The sequence below is a fragment of the Sarcophilus harrisii genome, chromosome 2 (assembly GCF_902635505.1).
Source record: "Sarcophilus harrisii chromosome 2, mSarHar1.11, whole genome shotgun sequence".
In the NCBI taxonomy this organism is placed as follows: Eukaryota; Metazoa; Chordata; class Mammalia; order Dasyuromorphia; family Dasyuridae; genus Sarcophilus; species Sarcophilus harrisii.
This window is the reverse complement of record NC_045427.1, coordinates 352,352,163-352,366,265: the sequence shown is the minus strand read 5'-3', so window position 1 is coordinate 352,366,265 and position 14,103 is coordinate 352,352,163. Positions and strand designations below refer to the sequence as shown.

The following is a 14,103-nucleotide window of genomic DNA, read 5'->3' as shown; positions in this document are numbered from 1 at the left end:
AGAGAGGAAGGAAGGAAGGAAGAAAGGAAGGAAGGAAGGAAGGAAGGAAGGAAGGAAGGAAGGAAGGAAGGAAGGAAGGAAGGAAGGAAGGAAAGGAAAGGAAGGAGGGAGGGAAGGAAGGAGGGAGGGAAGGAGGGAAGGAAGGAAGAACCAGGAAAACAATACAGAAGACTAAAATGTAAGTGAAAAGAACAAAAAAATTTAAATGTTGTATAAGGATAATGACTAAACTTGGTCCCTAAGGGGGGGGAAAAAACACATTCTTCCCTTCATTAACAAGATGAGGGATTATGAGTGCAGAACACTGCTTATCTATACTGTTAGGTTAGAAGATGGGTTAGTTTTGCTTAAAAGTTTTTTTTTTCTTCTTTTTTATCTTGTTACAGGATATGGATCTTTTGATAGATGAGGTGACAGATTTTGAAATGAAAGTTATATGACAAGAAAAATAACAAACATTTTTTTTAAAAAAGAGATAAATTATATGGTTTATTCAAGTTAACTCAAATACAGGAAAGCTTCCAGTCCCGAAAGACATCAATGCACAGTAGAAAGAACAGAACACTGATCCTAGAGTCAGAGGATGAGGGTTCAAATCCTATTGTGTTCAGTTATGCACTATCTATCAACTCCCTTGGCCAGGAATGAAAGAATGGAACTAAATGGCCTCTGAGGTTCTTTTCAGATATAAAGTTATGATCTTTCCAGTAATACTTAGAATCGGCATTATACAGCATCCCAAAAGTCTTCAGCTTTTAAAGCCACACTTTAAAACTGCCCTAAAACTTTTGGGACATGCTGTGTGAGCTGGTGCCTGCACTCCTTTGCTTTCTTCTCTGAGTTTTAGGTGGAAGAGGAGGGAAAGAAGGAGGAAAGGAGGGGAGAAAGGAAGGAAAATAAAGGAAAGAGAGGGAGGGAAGGAAGGAGAGAGGAAGGAAAGAAAAAAGAAAAAGGAAAGAGAGGGAGGGATAGAGGTAGGAAGAAAGGAAAGGGAGAGAGGAAAGGTAAAGGGGGAGAGAAAAGAAAAGGGGGAGAGAAAGGGAAAGGGGGAGGGAAAGAGAAAGGGAAAAGGGAAGTAAAAAGGAAAGGGCTTATTGTATTTGTATATAGCAGGATAGTGTGTTAATGATTTAGAAATATTGTCATTTGGTCCTCACAGCAACTTTGGGAGATAAATACTATTATTACAGTCATTTTATAGATCAAGAAACTAAGGCAAACAGAGATTAAGGGATTTGCCCACAGTTACTACATTCATGTCTGAGGTCAAATTTGAATTCAGGTCTTCATAGCTCCAAGTTCAGAGCTCTATTCACAGTATCACCAGATATTTCTATGTCCTATATTCTGAATATAACAGAGAACAAAGATGATTTATTAATCAAGATCCCTACACTCAGAATACTGTTTGTTTATGAGGGGGGGAGGATAGACTATATTCAATATGCTACATTGTAAAGAACATTAAGCTTCAGAATCAGAAAACCTGAGTTGGATCTTGGCTCTATCTCCTGTTACCTGAGTGACTATGGTCTAAGATCCCTTAAAGGAAGGAACTAGGTGACACAGTGCAAAGAGTCACCTTTGGTAACTAGGCCTGGAGTCAAGAAAACCTGAGTTCTAACTCATTCTTTAGCTGGATGGACTCTGGGAAAGTCACTTATCTCAATTCCCCCATGGGTATAAATGGAAATAATAAACTATTATATACCTGCCTCCCAGAATTGTTGTGAGTCTCAAATGGGATATTGGCAAAACACTTAGCACAATCCCAGGCACATGATAAATTTTTATCCCCTTCCTCTTATTCACTTTCAGATTAAACTGGAAAAGTTTTGAGCATGTTCCTAGTAGAAGACTGGGCCTGCTATTTATTATCTACTAAGTAAATAAAAAAAGGCTCTTCTCCAAGAAAGGCTGGCTGGGAACTAATGGATTTTTCAACCATGGCAACCCCAAACCCTGTTTGGGTTCCTTTCTACTTCTGGAGTGACAGTTACAAAACTTGGAGAAAAGGGGCAAAAGGTGCTAAAAATCAAACAATTTTTAGACTGTCTACCAACATTAATTTAACTGTTGGTACATTAAATGTGAGATCCTATTGTCTCATGACCAACACTATGACATACTAGTAGAGGAAGTGAATCATATCAATATTGACATTCTCACAAATGAAATGGAAACAAGAGGAAGTTTCAATCAAATGGAAGCATGGCTCATATATTATTAGTGGGGAAGCAAGTATAGGTGTTGGTAGGCATCAGTTTCAATCTTTCACCCAAAAGCAATAAGAAATATTATTTTGTGGAATGTGTAGTATTTATTTCATCTTGATAAAAAAATACCATGAAGAAAATAAGTTTGGTTTACATGCCAACTTCTGCTATAGAAGGAAATATAAAATATTTAATAAATATAAAAGGAAATGCTCAATTTAAAAAAAATAAAAAATGTGACAAAATCCTCAGAACCAAATCAATATATAGAGAGAAGCTTGGTATCTTCAATGGAACAGAGAGAAGAGAGTGGGAAAAAAAATTTATTCAAAGCCTAGCAACTAACAATTCCAAAGGACCCATGATCAAAAATATTATCCACCTCCAGGGAAAGAACTAATGAACTCTAAATGCAGACTGAAACATATTTCTTTTTTGCTTTATTTTCTTATTTTATGTGTGTTTGCTATGTGTCTTGCATGTATAATGGATATCAAATTGTTTACCTTCTCAAGGGTCTAAGAGGGACAAGAGGGAGACGGATAATTTTGCAATTCAAAAATTTTTTAAATGAGTGTTAAAAATTATTTTAAATTAGGAAATATTTAATAAAACAAAAATATATCAAATATGTATGTATATACACACATGTGTACATATACATATATGTATGTATGTAATATGCCTTGCAATTGTGCATCCTGAAAACTTTCTTTAAAGAAGAGTTGGAATGTGGTGGCCACTGCAGGCAGCAATCATTACACACATAGAAAATGAAATTGATTACAGCTTAACAGCAGGATATCAATGGTGACCAAAGCTGAATCAATCTGATCAGTGACTAGTTACAGGAAAGGTCAAAGGTCCAGAGAAAATTGAAAGAAAAGCTCCAGATATGAAGATGAAACTAGTTAAGTTACAATAGCTTCAACCTGATCTATTCAAAAAAGCTACTTACCCAGAAAAATAAGAAAAGGACAAAGGAAAAGCTGCAGAGCTGTATCTCAGCTTCCCACAAGAGTTTAAGCAATGTAAGCAATCGCCCAATTAAGAAGGCCAATAGCAATTCCTCAGCAAAGAAACCTGATCTCCTTAAGCAAAGGCTTTTAAAGGCCATATTTATTTATACTACAAATTTATTTGCAAAATGTCACAAGGGAAGGTGATAGAACAATATAAAGAGTAACAGGAAAGGGAAATATCTTAAAAGATCTGTAATGACCCAACTATGTCAGGTTATCTCAAGAGCACTTCACAGAGGAAACTTGAAAGGGGGCAACAAATAGATGAAAAATGGAACAGATTCAGCGGGGGTCTCTATGGCAATCTAGTGTCATTGTCCTGGCAACTGAATCAGTCTTAGTGTCTCCAGTGTGGTTGGACCAGACCAAGTACATAAAAGAAATCTGTGGTTATAAGCAACACAACTCTGAAAAGCAGTGAAGGATGTGTTTTCAGGAAATCTGAGAGTAAGGAAATAAGAAATTGAAAAATAAAATCACGAGACTTTTTTTGGTCCAGATATTTTATTTCAAGATTCAAGGGAACCTCCAGGATAGAAAACATTCTCTACAAAAGCAAATCTATACTGTTCAACAAACAACTGGGGGGGAAAAAAATCTGACTTTTTCTGATCAAGATCTGTGATTTCTGGGATTCAGGAAAACCTTCAGATAAGGAAATGTGCTCTATTAAAGCAAATGTTCAATAACTTTCAGGATCAGATTATTTGGGGGCACTCAGAGGTTAAGGGACAAACCCTAGGTCAGTCACTATACTACTTAGGACAAATCCTTTCAGTGTGACCCCAGGCAAGTCATTTAAATTCTCATTGCCTGTCCCTGGCAACTCTCCTACCATAAACACTATGGTATAAGGTCAGGCCCAATTCTCTACCAATATACAGCATGCTGCTTTGCATTTTTATTACTACTACAAAAAAAAAAAAAAAAAAAAAAAAAAAAAGGATTAAGCTATGTGAACTCATCTCAATAAAATCTTTATAAACCAAGTGTGACAAATAGGGAAATATGTTTTAAAGAATTGCACATATTTAACCTATATCAGATTGCTTGCTCAGTTGGGGTGTTAAGGGAGGAAGGAAGAAAAATTTGGAACGCCTAGTTTTACAAAAATGAATGCTGAAGACTATCTTTACATCTATTTAGAAAAAATAAAATACTATTGAGGGAAAAAAGAATGAGCTATATTCTTAGAGGAGAAACAAGGAAAACAAGAGAATGGACAGACAAGCTTTTGCAAACAATTTTCTATAACATAATAATCATATAGATGTTCACTTAAAATAGTAAGAAAGTTTTAGATCACAATGATTTTTAATATTTCTTTTTAAAAAATTGACTCAGTAGGACAGAATTCAGTATCTTCCAGTAATATTAAGAGAGAAAATTCCAAAATAGAGAGTATCCCATAAGAGTGCTCAGAGATCCTCTGACTGAAAATATTCATCTCAGAATCAAACAAAGGGACATGTATGATCAAAAGGGCTCATTACAGTCACAGGGAATGCCATATAAAAAGTTCAAACGGAAGTGGTAGGGTTCTTTAGAAGAACTAGATAGATACTTTGGGAGAATGGAGGCAGAGGCTCAGAGGACCAGAATTAAAATCCTGCCTTCTCCAATTTATCACCTATGTGACTTGGGGCACTTCTGGGGAATTTCAGTTTCTTCATCTGCAAATAAATAAATAAATGAAATTCAAGAATTGAGTTTATACTACTGAGCCTCTGAAACAAAATTCAAGACTGCTCAAAAGAGACTGATCTAACTATTGACTGAGAAAAAACCAAATGGGGGAAGAATACCTATTACTACATGATTGGCAGTCCACTGAGTCAATCCAAGAGAACACAGACCTTGGGCAGATACAGAAGGTGGAAAGACCACAAACTGGGCCCAAAATGAAATAGGGACATGACAGAAGGTTGGATTGCATTTGGGAAATTACATGGCACTCCCAAGCTCCTCTCTGTCAAAAAAGCCCATCTTATCTTTAACACTATTATTTCTCTTGCTGATGCTATGTGGTGGTGAATCATGGAATACTACAATTTCAAAGGTTCAGAATTATTGATGATCCTAAGTAAAGGCCATGGAAGAGATATATGACTAAGACATGAGTGGGCTGCCACTTATTATCAACAATGACTCGAACTGAAACCAGTAATATAAAATATACATCCAGGAAATGCTTAGTCCAAAAAGGCCAGGTCAGCCTATTGAGTAGCAGAATCTATAAAAGAACAGCCTAAGAGCTGTACCAATATTTGCTAAAATTTAAAGTATTAGCAGGGAGTCCATGAACTTGTGGGACTTTTAAAGTATTTTATAACTATATTTCAATACAATTGATTTCTTTTCCAGTCCTATGTAGTTTGTTTTTTGCATTCAAAAAAACACTATTCTGAGGAGTCCATAAGTAGGCTTCCCTAGCCTTGCCAACAGAGTCCATGATATAAAAATGATTTACAAATTTTGACCCAGAAGGAGACCTGCAGCTTATTAGATAGATAGATGGGGGAATGATAGGAAGACATGAACAATAATCTTGTGGGACAAAAAGATACCTCATATTCAAGACAATTCCAATAGACTTGGGATGGAAAATGCCATCCACATACAGAGAGGGAACTATGGAGACTAAATGAGGATCATAGCATTTTCTTTTTCTTTTTTTTTTTTGTTTATTTGTTTGCTTTTTCTTTCTCATGGTTTTTTCCCTTTTGGTCTGATTTTTCTTGTACAACAAGTCAAAGATGGGAATATGGAACTATATGTGTTTAACTTCTATCAGATTGCTTGCTGTCTTGGAGAGGGGGGAGGTAAGGGAAGGAAGGAGAAAAATTTGGAATACAAAATCTTACAAAAAATTAATGTTGAACTATTTAAAAGTCCAATTCTTTTTGTACAGCAAAATAACTGTATGGATATATATAATATTTAACATACATAACATGTATTGGTCAACCTGCCATCTGGGGGAGGGGGAGGGAGGAAGGAGGGGAAAAATTGTAACAAAAGGTTTTGCAATTGTCAATGCTGAAAAATTACCCATGCATGTATCTTGTAAATAAAAAGATATAAAAAAATTAAAATTAATGTTGAAAACTTTCTTTACATGTATTTGGAAAAATAAAATACTATTTTAAAAAAAGGTCCCTCAAAAAAACCCTCACAGATAGGTTATCTGCAACTTCAGAGGGAACATAATACCAATGAGAAGATGGATCACTGGGGTATTTATATGTTGAAAAACATTTCAAAGACCTCTAGAGATAGTACAAGGCCTATAACTGCAAGAGATCAAAGAAATGAGGAAGAGAATTCACATACAGAAATATTTATAGCAGCACTTTTCACAGGAGCTAAAAAAGGGAAACTAAGAAGAAGCCACCTATTTGAGAAATGGCTAAATAAATTAAGGTACGTGAATATAGTGGAATGTTATTTCATCATGAAAAATGACAAAATGGACAGTTAAAAAAAAAAAAGACTTTTATCAACTCATTTGGAGTGAATTGAAGTAGTGATACAATAACAATACAATAAAGGCAAACAACTTGAAAAGACTTTAGACTTTTAGATCAATGTACTGATATATCACAACTCAAGAGGATCCATGATGAAACATACTATCCACCTCTTAAAATGAGGGGTGATGGACTCAACAGGAAGAATTCTTTATTTTTAGATATGCTCAGGGGGGAATTTATTTTGACTCTGCATATTTTACTTTGGCACAATGGGGATGGGAGAAGTGGGACAAAGAGAAAATAAATGTTTGTCCATTTAAAAAATAATGATAAATTATAACATGGGCCAAAGATAGGAGAGCTGAATTTAGAGTCAGGAAATTGTTTGATTTCTGACTTTGCTCTATGATTTTGGTAAAATCTCTTCTGGGCATGTTTACCTCCTCTAAAATGTGGGGTTTATAATAGAAAATCCTTTCTTTCTCTAAGGTTTTGAAATCATATTACAAAGATAACAATATAAAATACTTTAAGAGCACTTTACAGAGGGATATTAATCATAAATTATAGAAAATGGGGGGGAACCCCTTTAGATCAGAAAGAGAGAAATCAGGAAAGATTAAAAGAAATAGCACCTAAGTTAAATTCTGAAAGCCTGACAGGATTTGGGAGGTGTAGGGGAGGAGGGGAAGGAAGATATTTTAATGGGTAGAATCAAGTCACAGAAGCCAAAGTTGTATATGATAAGAACTAAATGTCAAACAGAAGAGATGGTATTTTTCTTCTAGCAACAATAGAGAGCCACTGAATAACTTTGGTTAATTATACTTTAGGAAGATGTCTTGTACAAGATGAAATGGAGAAAGGATAGAAAGCAAGGGAAATCAGAGAGCAGGCTATTATAATACATGCAGGTGAGAGATGGTGAAAAACTGAATTTGTGGCAAATTCAAATGAAGAGAAGGAGATGGATGAGAGATTGTGGAGATTGATGCAGGACCTGATAAGTAATTGGATAGGGAGATGACGTAGAAGAAAAAATCAAAGAATGGCTGAGGTTTTAAGTGTGGGTGACTGAGAGAATGGTAGTGTCACCCAAGAGAAGGAAACTGAGAAGAAGGCCAGGTATGGGAGAGAAGATGTGTCATTTGGCAACCTGTTGAGTTTGAAGTACCAGTGGGGTATCCAAGGTGACAATAACATTTAGGGGATGTAGAAAGTGATTTTGTACATCTTGGCCTTCAAATGCCAGGAAACTTCCTTTATCTTCCATCTCTCTTCCATATTTCCACGTATATAATTACCTCCATTTGTGTCTCATCATCTTCAGATTGTCAGCTCCATGAGAACAAAAACTGTCTTTTTCAAATTTTGCATTTCCCTTAGTACTTTGAACAGAGTAGGCATTTAATAAATATTTATTGATCTTTGTAGTGGGGGCAGACTACAAATATGATAGATTTCATATAACTGTCAGACTATTGATAAGTTAGTATTATTACAAAGGCTGGTTCTCAAGAGACGGAAGAGAAGGATATAATTGGAAATGAAGGTGATAAAAAAGAAAAGATATAAAAATTCTGAACCATAAAAAAAAGTCATTCAACAAGCAAATATTAAATCCTCACTATGTAGCAGGCCCTATGCTAAGCATTGTGGATACAAAGAGAAATACAAATAGTGTCTGACCCCAAAGGAACTCACATTCTAATAAAGAGAGAACTTGTAAATAAACAGGTACCTACAAGATGAACGACTTTAGTGGAAGGGGTCTAGCAAGTAGTGGGGGCTGAGAAGGCCTCCTGAGGGTAGTGTTTGAGTTGAACCCTGAAGGAAGCCAGGGGGGATTCTATGCTACAGAAATGAAGAGGGAGAGCATTCCAGGCAGGAGGGAGGAATGTGGGGGAAGGGGGAGGGGAGCAATGCCAAGACACAGAGAAAAGAAATGAGTGTTGTATTTGAAAAACAGTGGGTTGTTTATTGAATCAAATTAGAGAAGCCTGCCAAAGGAAGACCAGAGAAAAGAAAAGAGTTTATGGACAGCACCTTAGAGGATACCCACATTAAGGGGGCAGAAAGAAGAAGAAGAAAACACTAAGATTGAATCACAGAGGGTAATGGCGATTCAAAAGCTGCAGGGGAGATGGGGAAGGGGAAAACTGAGGGAAAAAAATAATACACAAAAGGCCTGTTATTTGCCTCTATCAATGACCCTTAGGAAAGGGAAAAGGAGAGGAGAAAAAGAGAGACACACACACACACTCCAAACCAGACACTCGAGTCCCACCCAACAATGATTTTTCCATGGGTGTCATAAGTGGTGAATGAGGCACAAAAGCCAAAGAAATTATTCTCTTGAAATTAGCCTACCCCCTGGGCCAACCAAGAATCAATGGACATACTCTACAAACAGCGGAAGCCTTTTTTTCCGGCAGAATCTAGCTTACCATGTGACCTTAGGCAAGTCACAAGCACTCTGGGCTAGTTTCCTCATCTATTACAAGAGATAGTTTAAAAAAACAAACAAACAAAAAAAAAAAAAAAAAACCCTGACCCAAGCCCCTCTTATGGTAAACGTTAAATGAAAATAGATAAGGAAGCATTTTGGAGAACCTAAGGGACTAGAAACAAACACCGGCCCAACTCTTGAGGTCCAGCAAGACTGTTGTGAGATCAAAATGATATATTTATAGGTGCCTTGCAAACTTTAAAGCTGTATATATATAAATGCTAGCAAGTTTTGTTTTTAAGTTCTACCTTCTCCAGGAAGCCCTTCTAGATTACTACAACTTATGCTGACCTCTCCCTTCCTGACCAAGAGCACTTGCTGTTCTCAAGTCCCATTATACATATGATCTTGCATCATATATTGTTTACAATGGCAGTCTCCAGACAGAATGCCCAGAGGCACAGTTCATGTCTCTTCCTCTGATCTCTCCTCCATCAGAGCAGAGCACAGCTCAGACTCAAAGACTCAATGTATATAGTAAGGTAGCACACTTCCTAGCCCTATGGTCCTGGACAAGACATATTCCCTCTCTAGGCCTCAATTTACTTGTCTGTAAAATCGGACTGATATTTGTTTACAGCACTGTTATGAAGAAAATGCTTTGTGACCTTTAACCCACTAAAGATCACACAAAGTTTGTTGATTAATTGTTCCTAAGTTTCAAGGACAGGCTTAATTAAACCCAGAGTCCAGCAAGACCTGACAATTCCCAAACTCTTTCCTAGGGCTGTGCAGACCACAAAGTTTCCCTTAAAAGCCTACTGGCTTTATAAACTCACAATCAACCGACAAGTACTGAAAATCTGCTTTTTGGAATGAACTTATATGAGTCCCTCACTGAGCTTTCAGTTTGAGAATGACTGGCCAGCAAAGAGAAGGAGTTCAGAAAGGAAAGGTGTCTTAAGAACCACCAAGTTATTCATGTCTTTCCCAAATACACACACCCACACACAACCAACTCTCTCATCAGTGTGCAACCTGGCAACTCCTTGGTAACTTACAGTTTAAGACAGTTGCCTGAGGCAATGAGAAGTTAAGCTTTGTGATCACACAATGAACATGAGTCAAGATGCTGGATTTGAACTCGAGTCTTAGTCTTTCATCCAAAACACTTTAACCAATGACTCTCACAATCTAAAAGATGATTCTCCTTTTAGAGCTAGTGAAACTGGCACAGAAAGCACAAAGGTGACAGCTGGGATGAAAATTAAAGTTTCTTAACTCCTCAACAAAGCCTCTTTCCAACCTATCTCTCTTCCACACTCCACCCCACCCAAATAATGGATACTATTTACCCCCAGCTGATAGATGAGGAAACAGAGGTGGTGAAAGTAGTTACTCACCCAAGGTCATATTGCCTGTGAATACATTAACAACAAAAATAATGATCCCTCACAGGTATGAGATGCTTTATAGCTTTCAAAGCACTTTCCCTTCCATTCTCTCATTAAATCCTCACAATAGGAGGCAGGCAGTGAATCCTCAGCTACTCCCCACTGCCTAATAAAGATCCTGCCAGTCAAGGGCCTCAGTAGTCCAACCCTAATCTATCCACCCTGCAATCTCACCTCTGCAGTAAACATTCCAACTACTCACTGTTCCCTCCATGAAGCTGTTCTCCCCCCGCTAAAACTCATTTCTCCTCTTCTCGTTCCTGCCGTTTAGACTGAAAAGCCCTGTCATATTCTTTCTAGGATCAGTAATTTGTAGACACGTCTTTCCCTATTAGACTGTAAGCTTCCTGAGAGAAGGGCGTGCCAGGCTGCTTCTGTTTTTGAATTCGGAGTGCCGACCTCGGATCCTGTCCACAACGGGCACTTAACATTTGTTGAACTGAATTTTACACACTTAGTCAAGTGAATTGATTTTCCCAAAGTCACACAGAAGAAGAGAACGGAGACGGGACCAGCACCCAGGGCTGCCCAGCAAAATCTGAAGCCTGGAATCAAAAACAAGCCACTGACCGGCCCGGCCCGGCTAGGGAGATCGAGGAGCAAGGGCTCCTGTGGGGTCCTTGCTAAGCCGGCCCGGCCCACCTCCCCGGGTGCCCCAAATCTCTCCGGGGGGAAGCCCGGGTCCCTTCCTGCGGATGGCACGCCCCCCGGCCCCGGCTCGCTCCCGACCCCGAGCCCCCGGCCCCGGCGCGCCCCGCCACGCCCCCCGCCAGCCGGGCCGAGGGCGGCGGGCGCCTAGCGCTCGCGGGTCTGGGCTCCGGGGCCCGGCTGGCTTGGGGCGGCCAACAGCTTCCTGTTCGCTAATCGCAGGATACGGCGGCGGCGGGGAGCGGAGAGAAGGTCGGGGAGGAGAGGCGGGCAGAGGCGGGAGGGCAGCCTGCCCGGCCCCGCTTCCTTTTTTTTTTTTTTTATGCACAAAAGGAAACACAAAAAGCCACGTCCCGGGGCGCAACCCCGTGGAACAAAGCGCCCGCGCCCTCGCCGCGCACTGCCGCAGGTCCTGCGCCGGGGCACAGCAGGCCGGACCCCCACCCCCGCGCCGTACGGGGCGCCCCCCCCCTCCAGGCCCTGGGGCTCAGGAGGAAAGACTCCTGGACCCCGGGCGCCCACGGCCGGGCCGGGATGCGGGCTTACCTGCGAAGAGCCGGGCCTGGCCAGGCCCGGAGTGGAGGGGGGGGTCTCTGCCGCTGGCGGGGCGCGGGCCTACCCGGGCCGGGGCCGCCTCCCGCTCTGCATGCCAGTCCGCTCCGGGGCGGGGGGCTGGGAGCGGGGGGCGCGGCGCCTCCCCTCCCTCCTCCCACCCTCCCGGGCCCCGGACGCTGCCGCCGCCGCCGCCGCAGCCGGGATTGGCCGGGCCGGGGATCCAGTTGTGGCAGCCGCTGTTACAGCTGCGGAGTCCGGCTAGCCTGCCCGCCTCCCTCCTCCTCCTCCTCCTCCTCCCGCCGGATCCGGGGCCGGGCGGGGGCTGGGCCGCGCAGGGGGCGCAGGGTCCGGCCGGGGAGGGCAGGAGGGAGGGGCGGCCCGGAGAGCCACCCCCCGGCCGCCTGCTGGGCTCTAGGCTGGGGCTACCGCGGCCCCGGCGGGCGAGGGGGGGGCGCAGCTCCGGGCGCGGGGCCTCCGGATCCCTCCAGCGCGTCCGGCTCCTCCTCCTCCCTGGCGACCCGGACTCACACTGTCCTACACACGCGCGCGCACGCACACACACAAACACATACACACAGAGACACTCACAAACACACAGGCACACACCACCCCGGCTATTTCGCCCGCCCTCCCATTTCCCCGCCCTCCCCCAACTATGCAGCCAACATCCGCCCGGCTCCTCCCCGCCTCCTTCTTCCTCTTTTCCCTCCTCCCCCTTCCCTTTCTCCTCCTCCTTTTCGACTCCTCTTTTTCATCCCCTTCTTCCTTCCTCTTCCCTCTCTTCCACCCCTTTTCTTCCCTCTCCTCTCCTCTCCTTCTGATTCTTCCTTCCTCCTGCTCCTCTTATGTAGCCTTAAGAACATACACTGTGACTTTGTCTTCTAGTCCAACCCCCTCATTTTACAGATGAGGAAACTGAGTCAGAAAAATTGAAAATGAAATAAACTACCTTCTACTCTATTAACTTCTATTTTGCTTTTCCATCGTCATCAATTTCTAGCTCTAAGTTTGTTAGAATAACAAATTTAGAACTGAAAAGGCACTTACTAGTCCTCTAGCATAGCTCCTCCCCTCCCCCCCTTTTTTTAAACAAATAATAAAATAATTAATACCTATTTAGTACTTACTATGTGCCAGGCACCGGCTAAATGCTTTATAATACTCTCATTTGATCCTCACAATATCTGAAGGAGACAGTTACTATAACTAATTCTGTTTTACAGATGAAGAAACTTATACCCAGTGGTTAATAGGATGACAGATAATAAATAACAAAGCTGTAATTTGAAAACCAACTTTTTTCCAATGGAGGGAGAATAATTATGCAGTTCCTCCCACCCACACCAAGAAAGAATGTTTTGGTGAAAAAACTGGGAAAAGTAGAATTCCCTACTTCTGATTCATGGCACTTTCAGATACAGGAAGGTGAGGATAAAATTGGCAAACATGTGACCCATTCTAAGGAAATCCCTGCTGGACAATCAGTGCCAGACTGTCTAAATAGGGAGGAAGATGGCTCAACCTAGCCAGAGTAAAAAGCAAGAGGTTCCAGGGGGGAAAAATGGGGAGGGAACTTATTAAGCTGCCTAACAGGGTCAAGACCATTGTCTGCTTCAGAAATTAATGATCCTATAACCTATGAGACTATGTTGAAGCCTGTGGCCAAGTCTAAGGTAGAGGAGAGAGGAGACTCAGGAACAGGCCAGTGGGCCTTAAATCAATCTTTTTAATTGGAGAAAAGAAGAAAGAATGTTAATTAAGTCCCTGGATGTATTCAGTTCAAATATATAAGGGAGGCCGAAAAGGAATAATCCCAGGCAGGCCCTGCCCTCAAGAGAACTCACAGTCTAAGGACAGAAAGGAGACTCGTCCAATTAAAAAAAAAAAATGCATGATAATTTCTAAGTGAATACTAACTAGAAGCTATGAAAAATTTCACAAGGACCAGTCAGCCTGGTGAGAGGAGAACCAGGAAAGAACCTTGTTATGAAAACTTAGAGAGAGAAGAGTATCCAGAAGAAGAGGGTAAAAAACAGTGTCAAAGGCTTCAGAGAAGTCAAGAAGAATGAAGGTTGTTACATTTGTCGGTTAAGAAATCATTGGTAACTTTGAACAAAGGCATTTTGCTTGAATGATAATATTGAAAGCCAGATTTTAGAGAATTAAGAAAGTAAGACGTGTATAATTGATATCACATTTCTTGCCTTTTTAAAGGTAGGGAAAAGGTGGGAGGGAGGGAAAGAATTGGGAAATCAGGCCTAGTCATCATTTCTTATAGAACAAAAG

At 41.0% G+C, this 14,103-nt stretch overlaps 1 protein-coding gene across 1 annotated transcript in view; it reads right to left on the bottom strand.

The window, feature by feature from the left end:
• AKT1 (AKT serine/threonine kinase 1) overlaps positions 1–12,409 on the bottom strand; it is a 128,040-nt gene extending 115,631 nt beyond the window's left edge. Inside the window, exon 1 of the mRNA XM_031953137.1 lies at positions 11,809–12,409. The gene's annotated coding sequence lies outside the window, so the exon portion shown is untranslated. The remainder of the gene's footprint in view (positions 1–11,808) is intronic.
• Positions 12,410–14,103: the final 1,694 nt, after the last annotated feature.